The following is a 15,653-nucleotide window of genomic DNA, read 5'->3' as shown; positions in this document are numbered from 1 at the left end:
CTTGAATGAGTTTACAGGCTGCAGCAGAGGGAGGGGGAACCCAGGTGGAGCCCAGCAGACTCACTGAGTTGTGGAAACAGAACTGAGAGCCTGTGGAGACTAAATTGGCTAGCGGTTCAGGGCAGAGTACTGAAAAGGAGAGAGCTGCCCAGAGAAAGAATCCCAGAGTTCTGCAGACAGTCCTCATAAAATATGCATCAGAATATTGATCAATGCCTGAACATGAGAAAACTACCCAGGACCATGAAAGAAACACCCTGATGAATTTGGGGAGACAGTAGCCAGAGGTCATACAGGACTCAGAACAATGCCCATGCCCATCAGCCAGACTGGAAAACCTCATTATTCTTGGGACCCTGGGTAGAGTGTTCAGAAGAGTCTTGGCTTGGCAGTAAGTCTGCTCTGGTCTCATCTTACAAACCTTAAAAGCAAGACCCAAAAAGATCAAACTGTTTCCATGTCACATAACTGTGTCCCAGAAAAAAAAAAGCTGAAGAATATTTATAGGAATACAAAATATTCAGCATCCAACAAGGTAAAATTCACAAGTTAGGCATTAATCAAATATTACCAGGCAGGTGAAAAAGCAAGAAAATACCATTCATAATGAGGAGGAAAAAAAATCGATTGAAACTGACCCAGAATTGACCCAGATGTTAGAATTAGCAGATAATGGCTTTAAAACATACAGTATAACTATATTCCATATGTTCAAAAACTAGACATTGAACATGCTAAGTATAAACTAGAAAATCTAAAAAAAATGTATGTATAGCAGGGTGACTCCAGTGAATAATACTGTACTGGATATTTGAAAATTGTTAAGAGAGTAGATTTTAAAAGTCCTCCTCACAAGAAAGAAAGTTGTAACTATGTGTAGTGACAGATATTAACTAGACTGGTGGTGATCAACTTGTAATATACATATAAATATTGAATCATTATAAACTAATATAACGTTATATGTCAATTATACCTCAAAATTTCAAAAGACTCAAGTCAAATTTTAAAAGATGAAAACTATAATGAAATATACAAAGAGGCACTGGAAACTTCTGGGGGTGATGGATTTGTTCTTATCTTGATGTGGTAAAGCTTTCACTGGTGTGTATATATGTCAACATACACAAAATTATACCCACTAAAATGTGTAGTTTATTATATGTTAATTATGCCTCAGTGAATCTGTTATGAAATAAATATAACTAAGAAAAAGGACAAGAGAATATTATGAACAACTTTACGCCAATAAGTTTGAAAATGTAAAGAAAATAGGCAAATTTCTTGAAAGATAAAAATGACCAAAACTGACTCAAGAAGAAATAGAAGATCTAAATATACCCATATCAAGCAAAGAAAATGAATTGGTAACTAAACACCTTCTCACAAAGAAAAGGCCAGGGCCAGATGACTTCACTGGTGAATCTTATCAAATACTCAAGGGAGAAATACTACCAATTCTACAGAAAGTCAGAAAATACAAGAGAAAAAAGCATTTCCTAATTCATTTTATGAGTCTATATTATCCTGATAGCAAAGCCAAACAGAGAAATCACAAGGGGAAAAAAAAAACCCTATAGATACATACTCCTCAGAAACAGGGATACAAAACTATTTTTAAAGTGTTAACAAATCAAACCTGACAATATTCACAAAGGATAATATATCACAGCCGTGTGAGGCTCATCTCAGAAATGTAAGGTCAGGGTAACATCCAAACATCAATAAATATGTTACACCCTATTATCAGAAAAAGGAGAAAAATCATAGAATCCCCTCCTTAGATGCAGGGGAAGCATCTGACAAAATTCAGCATTTACTCACAGTGAAAACTCTCAGCAAACCAGGAATAGAAGGGAACTTCCTCAATGTAACAAAGAGCATCTGTGAAAAACCCACAGGTAGCATCACGTTTAGTGGTGAAAGACAGTGCTTGCTACCCAAAACCAGGAGCAAAACCAGGATGCCTGCTCTCACCATTTCTAGTCAACATTGCACCACCACACACCCATTAGAATGGCTAAGATTACAAACAAACCAAAACACCTGACTATACCAGAGTGCGCTATACACCTGAAACTACTATAATGTTAGATGTCAATTATACCTCAATTTTAAGAGACCCAAATCAAATTTTAAGAGGTGAAAGCTATGATGGGATGTACAAAGGGATGCAGGGAACTTCTGGGGTGATGGCGAGGCTATAAAGAAATTGGTACTCTATGCGTTGCTGGTGGGAATGCAAAATTCTACCTAGGCAAATTGAAAACACATGTCCACACAAAGATTTGTATGCCAATGATCACAGCAGCATCATTCATAATATCCAAAGACATTGATCCAACCCAAATGTCCTCCAACAAGAGGATGTTGAACAAAAATGTATCCAACCATATGATGGAATACCATTCAATAATTAAAAGAAAAAAAAGAACCCACTGATACATGCTGCAGTGTGGATGAACCTCAAAAAAAATTATACTAAACCAAGAAAGCCAGACACCAAAGACCACAGACTGTCTGATTTCATTTCTATGAAATTCTGCGAAAAGCAAAACTAGAGTGAGGGAAATCACCACGTCACTGGTTACCAGGGGCTGGAGATACATTGGAAAGAGATATGAGGGAATTTCGGTGCTAGGGAGTGCGCTAAACCTTGACTGTGGGTATGAATGCGCAACTGTATATATTAACCAAAATTCATGGCGCTGTATGCTTAAAATGGATGAATTTTATGGAATACGAATTATACCTCAGTAAAGCTGTAAAAAAAAATCAGGGGCTAGATAAGAAATGTGTTGTGAAAAAAAAAAAAGAAACGTGTTGTGGAATTAACTGTGGGAACCAGGAGCAATGCTCTGACCCATACTCTTGTCTGCTTTGACATCCATGTGCTGTAAACCGCCAACCTCGTGGGCAAGATTGGCTGCCATGGAGACGGCGCCCGGTCTGATGGGGCAGAAAGGCATGTGACCAATCATTGCAAAGCAATGTGGAGAGCTTTCATGAGAGGTCCAAGCTCTGAGGGCACACAGAGGAGGGAGCCCATCAACCCTTTCTGGGAGAGTGGGGAGAGCCCCCTCCAGGGGAGCTCACCCCGCCCCCTGGGTAGCAAGGTGCCTCCTCAGAGCTGAGACAGTGGGGACACCAGGCTGTTGGCTTCACTTCCTGGCTCTCTCCCTCCCCTTCCCGCCCACCCAAGTGCCAGGTGGCTGTCATTTCTTTTTCAATTAAAGGGAATTAAAATTGAATCTTGCCTAGAGAGTTGCCCGATACCTTGTGGAATAATTAATTTCCCCAGGGTGTTGCAAAGACTGGATTGGGCCTCTGTATTCTAAACACTGAGGGCAGAGGTAGTGACCACCCTCCTGGATGCTGATTTGATCTCAGGGGGGCAGGGGGTGGGGTAGGTAGCAAGAAGTAGAGCATTGCAGGTAGCAAGCACTGCCTGTGCAAAGGCCCTGCGGCAGGACCTGGTATGTTCAAGGAACTGAGCAGAAGTCCTACGTGAGCAATGCCGTGAAGAGCTGCGGAGGTCTGGTGTGTAAGGCTCCAGTAGTTACCCCTGAGGGCTTAGCCTGTGCTCCACATAGTTTCCATATAAGCCTACGAAGGAGGGAAGGAATGTTTATTGCAAGGCTCCTGTGTAATTTGTGGGCATTACAGCATTTGGCGCTTATATGGTAGGTAATCTCATCATCCCTGTATAAGGATAAGGAGGCTGAGGTCCAGAGTGGAGAAGTGATTTGCCCAGAGGCACACAGAGAGGCAGAGCTGGGATTCGGGCTGCCTTGCCTGAGCCTAGCACCACATCTAGGCCTGTACCAAGAGCTAAGAGGTGTTGAGAAATCCCGGCTCGTTCGACTTCTTCCCTAAATCCCAGAACCAGGAGAGGCGACAGCAGGTGAGCAACCTACGTTGAGAGCCCCCAGCCTGCCTGGCCCCTGCCTTAGGTCTCCTGTGTGAGGACAGACACTATCGTCCGGGGTGTGACTAAGTCTAGAACGATGTGCTGAAAGTTAGATCAGTGACTAAGAGGAAGGAAGGGGTGTCCCTTGGCCTTCCCACCCCTGCCCCACACGGTTGTTTCCCAATCCCTCTTCTGGTTTGACGGAGCTGATGAGAGAGGGCAGGGCTGGGGGGAGGTGCCTGCAGGACACAGCAGCGGGGAAGCTGGCTGGGCAGGAGTGGTCATGATTGCGACAGCCTCCGGGCCTCCCTGCCTCCTGCCCTGCCTCCTACCATCCCACCCACGTGAGGCTGCCAGCTTCTGTCCTTGCTCCTCAGACCCCTGAGGGGCTTCCTGTCACCCCAGGTCAAAGCCCAGCTTCTCAGCCTGGCATTCACTCCCCACTCCCCAGATTCTTCTCCCAGGTCCCCACTTCACAACCTTCTGCTCCCCCAAAATGCCTTTCTAAGCACCATTTCATCTGGCCTTTAACCAGGCGGGTCTCGTGACGCTTCAGGATTCCATTTCTATTTTCCATGGCTTGACCTTCGACTCTTGAAATCCTCAAACCAGCCCCTTCTTGGTCCCCAAACCACCCCTGGTCACCTGGATCCAGGCGGGCTGGTGTTTTCAATCACCTTCCTGAGGGCCTGTCTCAGCTCCTGGTTGATCATAGGAGACCCCAAGCTGAGTCCTCCTTGGAGCATCCTTCCCGCTTGTGGGCAAAGCCAGTGCTCCCACCCCGTGACCCCTTGCCCCTGAAGGCCCACAGGTGCACTGTGGAATCAGGCCAGAGTTGTGGTGACTTGTTCCTGGGTCTGTCTCCCCACCAGAGTGTGAAGCTCTTGGTACATAGTAGGTGCTCAGGAGAAGTTGAGAGAGGGAAGGAAGGAGGGAGGGAAGGACGGGGGGATGAGTCTAGCACGGTGCCCACCCCATCGATGTGTTATTAAGTAGAAAGAAATGATTCTCGGTGAAATATGTTGGCTAAGGGAAAATTTACCACCTTTCAAAAAGGAAAACCTTTGCTACTTTTATTATTATAGCAGTAATACATGCTAAAGTGAATCTTTTTTTCCCCCTAACCAAGGGTTGGCTAACTTTTTCTGTAAAGGGCCCTAAATAATTTAGGTTTTGTGGCTCATAGACGCTCTCTATAGCATATTCTTCTGGTGTTTGTTTGTTTTTAACTCTCTCAAACGTAGATGTCATTCTTAGCTCACTGGCTGCTCAAAAACAGGCCACAAGCTGCATTTGGCCTGCGGGTCACAGTTTGGCAACCCCAATTCTTGACAATCCACAAAGATATAGATAAGACCTTCATACCACACACAAAAATAAACTCAAAATGGCTTAAAGACTTAAATATAAGACAAGGCACTATAAACCTCCTAGAAGAAAACATAGGCAAAACGTTCTCTGACATAAACCTTAGCCATGTTCTCCTAGGGCAATGGAAATAAAAGCAAAAATTAACAAATGGGACCTAGTTAAACGTATAAGCTTTTGCACAGCAAAGGAGACTGCAAGCAAAACAAAACAACAACCTGTGGAATGGGAGAAAATATTTGTAAATGATGCGAATGACAAAGGTTTAATTTCCAGAATGTATAAACAGCTCATTCAACTTAATAACAAGAAAACAAGTAACCCAATCCAAAAACGGGCAGAAGACCTAAACAAGCTGTTCTCCACTGAAGACATACAAATGGCCAACAGGCACGTGAAAAAATGCTCAATACTGCTAATTATCAGAGAAATGCAAATCAAAACTACAATGAGGTATCACCTCACGCCAGTCAGAATGGCCATCATTCAAAAGTCCACCAACGATAAATGCTGGAGAGGGTGTCGAGAAAAGGGAACCTTCCTACACTGCTGGTGGGAGTGTAATTTGGTGCAGTCATTACAGAAAATAGTATGGAGATTCCTCAAAAAACTAAAAATGGACCTACCATATGATCCAACAATCCCACTCCTGGGCGTATGTCTGGAGGGAACTCTAATTCAAAAAGATACATGCACCCCAAAGTTCATAGCAGCACTATTTACAATAGCCAAGACACAGAAGCAACCTAAATGTCTATCGACAGACGACTAGATAAAGAAGCAGTGGTATATTTATACAATGGAATACTACTCAGCAATAAAAAAGAATTAAATAATGCCATTTGCAGCAACATGGATGGACCTAGAATCGTTATTCTAAGCAAAATAAGCCAGAAAGAGAAAGAAAAATACCATATGATACCACTTATATGTGGAATCTAAAGAGAAAGAATAAAGAAAAAAGAGGACACCAAGGAACCCATCTACAAAACAGAAACAGACTCACAGACATAGTCAACAATCTTATGGTTACCAGGGGCAAGGGAGTGGGAAGGGATAAACGTGGGAGTTTGAGATTTGTAAATGATAACCACTATATATGAAGATAGATTAAAAAAACAAATTTCTTCTGTACAGCACAGGGAACTATATTCAGTATCTTGTAATAACCTTTAATGAAAAAGAATATGAAAACGAATGTATGTATACACATGCATGACTGGGACATGATGCTGTACGCCAGAAATTGACCATTGTAACTGACTATACTCCAATAGTAATATTTTTTAAAGATATAGATAAGAAAGTAGAAATTACCTTAAACCCTCCATCCAGAAATAACCACTGTCAACATTTTGGTGTATTTCTCTCTAGACTCTTTCTGGGCACGTGAAGCAGGTATATTTTGCCCAAATAGGATTACGCTCTATATACAGTTTAGTAACTGGCTTTTTCATTTAACAAAATAGTGTGGCCCTCGTTCCATGCTGCTGAATATGGATGGAGGACATCCCTTTTGTGGCCGTGAAGGACTGCATCATTTGAGCCTAACAATTTCTTTGGTGTATTTATTGAGGGCAGATGAGTTACTGCCTCCAAATCCTCACTCAGTTTCTTAAAAGAGATGAAAAAGGCTACTGAAGGGGTGAATCTTAATGTCCTAGGTACAAGGCTCCCCTCCTACAGAAGACACAAAGAAACACTTCTTGCTGGCAGTTCTGTTTATCCCACTTCTTTGCAGCGAGGGCTGGTAGGGCAGAAAAACGGAAGCTCAGACAGCCACCTGCTTCGACCCCAAGGCTAATCTCAAGAGCAGACGCATCAGGGAGCCCGTTTGATGGGATCTGGGTGCAGCCGATACAGCAGCCCTCAGCCATGGAGTATTTTAACGGGACTTTAGGAAGGTGACACTGACTCTGCCAGTCACCAGACATTTTCCCTGCACAAGGGCAGCCGCTATTTAGAAATTCCCAGAGACACGGTTCCTCACTTTCCGGGTTGGTGTTGGATGCCCTGGCAGACATGGCCCTGGAGGTCAGGAGAGGGGAGCCCTCTGCACATCCTAGGGTGCTCGGATAATTGTAAGCCGGCAAGGGGAGGCCAGGGGCTTTGTTCACAGTTATAATACATCATTGCGCGTATCGACCACACACAGGCTAAGTGAGTGACCTCATTTCAGTCTCATATCCAACCGTCTGATGAGATTTCCCCCTTTACAGGTGAGGGACCTAAAGCACAGAGCAGTCAAGTTACTGGCCCAAGGTCACATAGTCAGGAAGTATGAAACCCTGCACCTGTGTCGTCTGACTCGGAAGGCTGTATCCCATTGTGCAGACAGAAGGTACCCAGGGGAGGGTGTTGCCGTGGCCAAAGGGGAGAGCCCGGGGCCAGGAGCGTGAAGACTGGCTGTAGGGCTTACCGCCTCTCAGGAGCAGGAGAGCTGGGAGCCCTCGTCTATCCGGGGGAGCCTCACACTCTTCTCAGTGCAGACCAGAGAGGGTACATGAACGTGCTTTGGGTCACGTAATGTAAGGGGTGACACGCCGACTGAGGCTACCTATGGGAGGATGTCATGGGGAAGGGACGCGAGGCTGGAAATGAAGGGCAATGCCAGCTGCAAAAGGCACCTGCTGCTCCCAGGGACAGGGGCCCTGAGCTCACTGAACACATCCCCTCCTCTCTGTCCTCCTGCCCCATCCTGGTCCAGAGCCTCTTTCCACCTCCTCTGGACTATCCTGCCAGCTTTCAAATGGGCTTCTTGCCACCTGTCTCCACCCTCTGTCCATCCTTCCCACCCTGCTACTGGCATCACTGCTTAAAAACTGACCCTGGTCATGTCAATCCCTTGCTTCAAACCCTTCCATGGCCCCCAGTATCCTGGTTTGAGCTCACTGATTTGATAAATAGCCCACCACAGTCGAGCCCCTGTCGCCTTCCCCATCATCTCTTCCTGAGTTCATCACGAAAACTGCTTTTGTGCTCCTAAATGTTTCTCAGGACCTTTGCACATGCTAGTCCCACTAACTGATGCTATTCCGTCTGATGGATGTTCCCTCTCCCCTCTTCTGGCAGCCTCCGATACATCCTTCAAGACTCATGTCCAGCAACACCTTCTCTGAACTCCAGGGCAATCAGGTGCTGCCTCCCTCAGTGCACCTAAAAAGTCTTGCACAAATAGTCCAAAGAGTAGAAATCTCAGGGTGCACACCTCTCCTGGCCCCACAGGCACGGGGTCTTCCTCACCCCCCATACCCCAGTGCCCACATCAGGGCCTGGCCAGCAGTGGTTGGGTTAAGGGCCAGATGAAAGCGAGGGGCGGAGACAGCTGGGCGTGGGGGCCGGCTCCACTCACCGACCACCTGCCCAGGGTCCTGGCCCACGGCTCACACGACAGCTGGGGTGGAGCCTGAGTGCCAATGGGAACAGAAGAGGCCAGGCAAGAAGGCGCTTGTCTGAGAACCAGGCCAAGGGGGGTGACTTCACTGCTGACTCAGCCTCGCAAACATGAAGGTGGGGGCCGCCCTCCTAGGAGGGGCGGTGCCTGGGACAGTTTTAACAGGCAAGGTGCACGCTTGGGGGCCAGAGAGTTAGGCGGTTGAGTCAGCGAAGGGGAGATGCCTTGCCCTAAAAAGGGAACAGCTTCCCTCTCACAGGTCCCTGCCCATCACACTCATTAAGAGAAACAAGAAATAGGAGGGAAAAGGCTCAAAGCCCATAGCTGGCGCTTTTTCTCAGCAGTAATTAATGATCATTCGGAAAGAATGGATGACAACATCCCTGGTTTGAGCCAAAAACAAGAGCCCCAGGTGTGCGCCAGGTAAACGGCCCTGAACCCAGCCCGCTCCTCCTGTGCCAAGGACACCGCCCCCACCTTCAGGTTCATCCCCTCACCGCCCCTCCCAACCAGTCCTGCCCCAGACACTCAGCCCCCTTCCCAAGGTGGGGGTGGGGAGCGGCTGCAAGCCCTCTGAGCCTCCAAAGCAGATTTTGGCTTTTCCCACCAAGATCCCTTAGGATGGGGCTTCAAGCTGCTGCCTCTTGTGGTTCCACAGTGTCCCGGGCTCTGTCGGGGCTTCTGAAACTCGTGAAAAACACGAGGCTGGTCCTGGTGACCCGATTTTCAGGTGAAGAAACAGGCTGGGGAAGAGGAGGGGGACTCGAGGATAGTGGCTAGTGAGTGGCTGGGCAGGGCTCTGTCCTTTTGAACAAAGGGACACATCAGTTGTCACTCCTCAGCCATGGCCGCTCCCCAGAGCCCCCTTCCAGGACCCGCAGTAAGGACTCTGAGGCTGGGCAGGCACCCCAGCAACAGAGCGGGCGGCCACCAGGTGATGGCTGGGTTACGTACGACGGAGCTGGGAGGTAGACAGGGTCTGTGCCCCCAAGGGAGTCACCCTGGCGAACCCCAGTCCCCTAAAGCAGGGCAGAGGCCTGCTGGCCTCTAGGTCCTAAGGTCCACCCTGTCTCTGGCCAGGGGGCTCGGTGGGGACAGGAAGGTCCTCTGGGGCAGTTTCCCCTGCCCCAGGAGGGAGCCCAGCACAGACACGTGGGTTCATGTCCACCAGCTGAGCTGAAACACACAGGGCCTCTGGCAGGGCCAGTGTTGTGGGTTGAACCATGTCTTCCCCAAAAAGATGTGTTGCAGCCCTAACCCCCAGCATCTCAGAATATGACCTTCCTTGGAAATAGGGTCTTAACAGAGGTAACCCGGTTAAAATGGGGTCATGAGAGTAGGCCCTAATCCCACATAACCGGTGGCCTTCTAACAGGGGGGAATTTGGACCCAGAAACTGGCACACTCAGAGGAAAGACGACCTGGAGACACACAGGGAGAAGACGGCCAGCCGTGTGAAGGCAGAGGCCGGAAGAAGCTTCTCCAAGCCAGGGAAAGCCACAGGTGGCCAGCAAAGCACCAGAAGCCGGGGCAGGCCTGGAACAGAGTCTCCCTCGCAGCCTCGGAAGGAACCAACCCTGCGGACACATGCAGCCTCCAGGCCTGTGAGACAATCCGTGTCTGTTATTGAAAGCCCCCCCTTTGCACTGGGCCCCCATAATTATGTAGCTGGTCAAGTTTTCAGACCTCTCTGGCAAGACCCCATCACAGGCCCAGGTGTCTCCCAAGCAGCCAGGGCCCAGCTCAGTCCTAGGCTGTGAACTTGGTGGAGCCCAGCCCTGGCACGATGCAGGTCCCAGGGTAGGGTCCTATTGGCCCCCCTGCCAACTCGTTTCCCCAGAGGTCTGCTCAGGTTGATATATTCCCATTCTGGCCTTAAATCAGGATTCCTGGGGTCTCTTGCCAACCCCAAGCCCTTCCAACTGTGAGCCAAAACCAGGCTAAATGCTAGATTTTGCCGAGCAGGTGGTTGCCAGGAGCCAACAGACTTGGCCACCATCCCAGCCCCCTCCCTAAAGCACTGTGACCTTGACCTCTTCTGACTTTGTCTTCACTCAGGTCACAGCAGCCAATGTTTCCAGACCCCTCCCCAGAGCTCAGCACCACGATTCTGCACAGAATGCTCAGTCAGTGCCTGCCGGCAGCAGCTCACCATCGGGTGTAAGAGTCAGTTTCTATTTATTTCTTCTTTAAAAGACAAACAAATGCTCCTGGGAGGCAGGTCACTTCACGGCGGAGTTGTTCCAGCAGCAGCTTGTGCAGAGAGCTAATGCGTTTCGTCCCTCAGGCCCAGTGTGGGAGGAGCTGGCTCAGCTCCCTTCACCTGGTGGCCGGAGGAGAGGGGGACGGAGAAGGGCAAAGAGGCCTGTCTCTCTGGGATGCTGTTTCCCTGGGATGCTGAGGCCCTGCCCAGAGCAGTATCGTGGATAATCACATTAACCCCTGCAACAAAGCCGGGATGAGACAGCGAGATTACAATAAAGCCAGGATAATTGAGGCTCGCAGATAATCTCCCAAATCTGACTTCAGCTCCAAGTTTTAGGACACAGCAAACTTTCACCCACATAGGCTGGTGAGAATTCCCCCTTCTCACTTTGTTCCCACCTGCTGACCTGGGACAGTAGTTCCAGGAGGAGGTGAGGGACAGGATGGAGTGGGAAGAGGGGAGAATGACCCTGGGAGTGGTGGTTGCCCAACAGCCAGCCCACCAGCCCTGGGGTCTCCCTGCCCACACTGTCTTTCTTCCCTCCCTCCCGCAGCCCACCCTTCTGGGTCCCCGTAAAGACTCCGGCAGCCCAGGCCCCCTCTGCCCTCTTGTTCCATTCCTTTACTCAACACATTCTGCCCGGATTATCCATTTACCCATCTCTCTTCCTGACAGGATGACGCTTTCCTTCAGGCCAAAGTTTTTGATTTAACATTTGTTTTCTGGGCCTTGTGTGGGACCTGGAGCAGAGGAGGAGGTATAGGCTGACCCTTTCTGGGAGAGAACAGTCTAAGGAGGCAAGAGAGAAAAACCAGTGAGGAGGGCCAGACAAGAGATGCTCATGGTCCTCCTAGGCCATCACCATAGATCTGAGGAGCGTGGTCAGACACTGAATGTATGGGGCAATAAAAGGATGAACGGACTGGTGAAGTAGAGAAAGATCTCGGGGCCCAGTGGAGACACAAGCCCAAGCCCATTTTGGTGCTGAGAGAACTTGCAAGGGTGAGAATGGGCAGGACACTTCTGCTCTCTTTTCCTTTCACCAAGATCTCAGCAAATTGGAGCGGCTGTAGCCCTTCCCTGGAGCAACAGTCAGTTAGCGACATCCGTGAGAAGGTACGGCTCTTTGGGTCCCAATACCTGGCCTGGACCCCGTGCCAGCAACCAGGAAGAGGGCTGGACCCCCTATGCCCAACCCCGGGAGAGCTCAGACCAACCAGGCAACGAGGCAGCCAGGGGCAGCTTGCCGGCAGTGCCTGGAGTAAGTTCTGATGAATTTCAAGAAATTAAACTAAGCCCCAGGGGGCAGGCAGAGCCGTGCGGGCACAGCCAGGAGAGATTTTGCACAGGACTATGAAATTACGCTGGCTCACTTCATTAGCAAGGCCGTGCCTGGGAAGTTTGGGAACTGCAGAGAAGCAGTCGTGTAGCCCCCACCCCCTTCTCTTCCCAACACGGTTGCTGTTTTATTTGGATGCATTTCCTTCCAGGTCTTTCTAGGTGTGGTTTTCTGCCCAGGGGAGAAGAGAGGCATGGGGCCCCCCATGAAGGAAGAGGCCACCCCACCGGGTTCTTGGATCCCACAGGATCCCATTGAGAAGTTCCTGGCATCCATGTCCACAGACCTGGGACCCTCCCCTGTGGCCCTCGGGGCTCCGCCTGGTCTCTGGGCATATCCTTATAAGATGGAAGAGTCCACACCTGCACAGGTGTGTGCAATCCTCTTTGGAAACCCAGCGACTCCCAGGAGGGGCTCAGGAGGGCTTCTAGGCTGTCCCCGGCAAACGAGCAAGGGGCACTGCCACGAGGAGGGTCTGAGTGCCACCCCCTCCCCCACTGCCTCATTCATTCATTCATTCATTCATGCACTTGGTCCATCAGTCAGTCAGCAAAACATCTGGGGAGCCAGAGATAATTCATGACGAGTCTCTGCTGATTAGGAGCTCTTGTCTTAGGGAAAGAGACAAACAACCAAGGAGATGATTACGACTGGGCGTGCTAAAGGCACCGCGGAGCCGCCGACTCCCACAGTAGCCTGCAGGGGTTCCCAGGGAACAGGCATTAGGCCTCCCTGTCCCCTGCCCAGACACCAGAAAGTGGGGACCCTGGAAAGCATCAGACTAAAGACTCCCTAAGGACACTCAGCAGTTGTGTCTTCCAGCTGCCCGGGAATACTGGGGAGAGGAATTCTATGGAAAGTTCCTCAAGACTGGCAGGAGTGCCGCCTCAAGCTGGTTCCTTGAGCACTGGGGCCACATCTCCCCCTCATCAGACCAGTCACTTACTGAGGATGGTAAATAGAAAAACACTGTGAACTGGGAAGCACTGGATGAAGCTGGGAGCAGGGATGGCTATCCCTAGACGAGGAGTCTCCTGAGGGCAAGGGCTGTGCCTCCCCCATCAGCCTGGAACTCCCTGAGTCAGGGGCTAGGCCTCTCCCATCAAACTGGAGGTTCCTGTTTTAATTCTGTAGTCCCAGAAGTTTCTGCATCCAGGGTGTGCTTAGTGAATCCACTTGCCTCACTTACACAGGTGCCACTGGACCATTCTCCTTCAACATTAAGGCTTAGCTGACTCACCTGAACACCTTCTGCTTCTTATAAAGAAAATCCAGCTGAACTCTGATATCACATTATGTAAACCATTATTAAACCACTTACTATGTATAACATTTTTACAAGATAACTTTGACTGAAATTTATACTAAAGTGTAAATGACTTATAGCATGTACTTATCATCCTGGAGTTAGAGGGAAACTTGGTGTTCTAGTTCTCAAGCTTTTACAAATATTAATGTCCCCAGACTGCACTTCAGACCAATCAAGTCAGAATCTATGGGGGTGCAATCCAGGCATCCTTGTGTTTAAATTCCCCAGAGATTCTGCTGGGTAGCCAAATTTAGCAGTGTTCTAGAACAACTTCTTTCCCTGTACAGGAATCACAAGCCCTTGTGTATTTCACACTTGGAGCACATCTCCATTTAGAACAACTACACACTCCAGGCTCAATAGCCACATGGTTAGTGGCTTCCATATTGGACAGCACAGATATAGACAATCTCTAGGGTCTCCTCTAAAATTACATGGCTGGATTAAAGGCAGGGCTAAATGCCTTATACATTTGCCCCCTGTTGAAACCCGGCATCCAGCTCAGGAAACCATTCTGGTGACACATTAAGAGACTTATTTCAAATGGCAATAAAATAGGCCATTGGTTCTGGAATGACACAGGCTTGACCTACTCAGCTGTGTGCTCTGGGCAAGTTAATCTTTCTCTCTCTTTCTCACTTTTGCCATCTGTAAAATGGGAATAATAATAATAGCTAATATTATATAGCACCTACCATGGGCAAGGCATTGTTGTTCTAAGCCCTTTGTGTATATTAACTTCTCATTCAAGAGCCTATCATGCAGCATCCCAATATTATAGGAGAACTGATGCACAGAGAGGTTAAGTAACTTACCTAAGGTCACACAGCTAGTAGGTGATACAGCTAGGACTCAAATCCGGCCACCTGGCTCCACAGTCCCAATGCTGAACCCCAGGTCCACACTGCTGGCCTCCTGGGGAGGCACTCAGCATTAAACAAGAGACTTCCCTGAAAGTGCTTGGCACAGCACCCAGAACACAGTAGGCATGGAATAAATGGTTGTTGCTGCCTTCGACTGGAGAAGAGCCCCTGGGTGACCTCCAAACACCTGGGGCAGAGCTGAGTCATGACCAGCTAGGAGGCAGCCCCTTCTGAGCTTTCCTTGTGCCGCCCCCAGCCAGAAGCTAAAGGGGAATTTAGCTGAGAAGGTGTCTTCCTCATAGCTCAGGTGCGGAGGCCTCTGAAGGTGGATGATTCAGGGTCTGAAGCGCCCGCAGCTCGTGGATGGTGGGTGGGCTGCAGGCAGTGGCTTCGGTGAGAAAGGCAGCCCCACCGGATCCAATGGCCAAGCCAGGAACCTGGTGTGGGTGCCTGCCTGTCTGGCATCTTCAGAGGGTGAGGGAATGAAAGCAACCTGGAGGAGGGGCTCAGAGGTCAAAGGGCCATGAACCTGCAAGTGCCCGGTGGTCATGGCGGTTTACCAGGCCTGGGAACAGACACCTGCACAGGAAAATGCTTCCAGTTACAGTGTTGTGTAGCTGAACTTAAAGATCTGATTCAAAACTGGCCCAAACAATGAAGAGGTCCAGAAGTCTGACAGCACGTGAGGCTGGCTCCAGCTGCTCTAAAAATCACCAAGAGCCCACTTTTGTCTCTTCTTTCCCCTGCCTGCTGCAGAGTTGGCTCCTCCCATGGCTGGCTCAGTCCTGACCCAAAAGTGCTCCCCCTCAGCACCCCCAGTAGGAAGGAGAAAACATCTTAGTCCCAACATTCCCAGCGCCAAGTCCTGAGATGCACTCTAATCGGCCCTGCTTTGGTCACATATTCCCCACTGAGCCAATCCCTGTGGCCAGAGAAATGGAACACACTGATTGGCTTAGTTTGAATCACAGGTTCCAGTCGTGGGTCCTCACCTGGAATGGGAAGTGGGGAAGGGGAGATGGATGCCTGGGGAGGCGGAGAGCGAACCTCTCCTCCATCAGGCTCTAGTTCCATTTCTGCTACTGCCTGGTCATGTGACCTGGGCAAGCCGTTCCCCTCTCTAGGTTCAGTGGGCTAAAGCAGATGTTTTAAGACCTTGATTTAGTTTCAACAGAAACTTTTCTTCAAAGTCTTGAGTGGAACTCCAATACACAAATCAGATCCAATTGGACCTGATGTGGTTAATGTAGAGGGAGGGACCAGG

General features: G+C 49.1%; 2 long non-coding RNA genes across 2 annotated transcripts in view; one reads left to right on the top strand and one right to left on the bottom strand.

Moving 5' to 3' along the window:
• Positions 1-14,640, bottom strand: part of LOC140700786 (uncharacterized) — a 70,403-nt gene extending 55,763 nt beyond the window's left edge. The window contains exons 1-3 of the long non-coding RNA XR_012079471.1: positions 14,342-14,640; positions 11,535-11,667; positions 10,825-11,114 (exon numbers count right to left, since the gene is read on the bottom strand). This is a non-coding gene — a long non-coding RNA (uncharacterized lncRNA). The remainder of the gene's footprint in view (positions 1-10,824; positions 11,115-11,534; positions 11,668-14,341) is intronic.
• LOC140700787 (uncharacterized) lies at positions 3,728-13,516 on the top strand. Its single transcript, XR_012079472.1, has 5 exons — positions 3,728-3,904; positions 7,498-7,619; positions 10,048-10,276; positions 10,731-10,832; positions 12,369-13,516. It is a non-coding gene; the product is annotated as an uncharacterized lncRNA (long non-coding RNA).
• Positions 14,641-15,653: the final 1,013 nt, after the last annotated feature.

This window comes from Vicugna pacos, chromosome 13 (genome assembly GCF_048564905.1).
Source record: "Vicugna pacos chromosome 13, VicPac4, whole genome shotgun sequence".
Lineage (NCBI taxonomy): Eukaryota > Metazoa > Chordata > Mammalia > Artiodactyla > Camelidae > Vicugna > Vicugna pacos.
The sequence above is the reverse complement of the archived record's forward strand: the minus strand, read 5'-3'. Positions and strand labels throughout refer to the sequence as shown.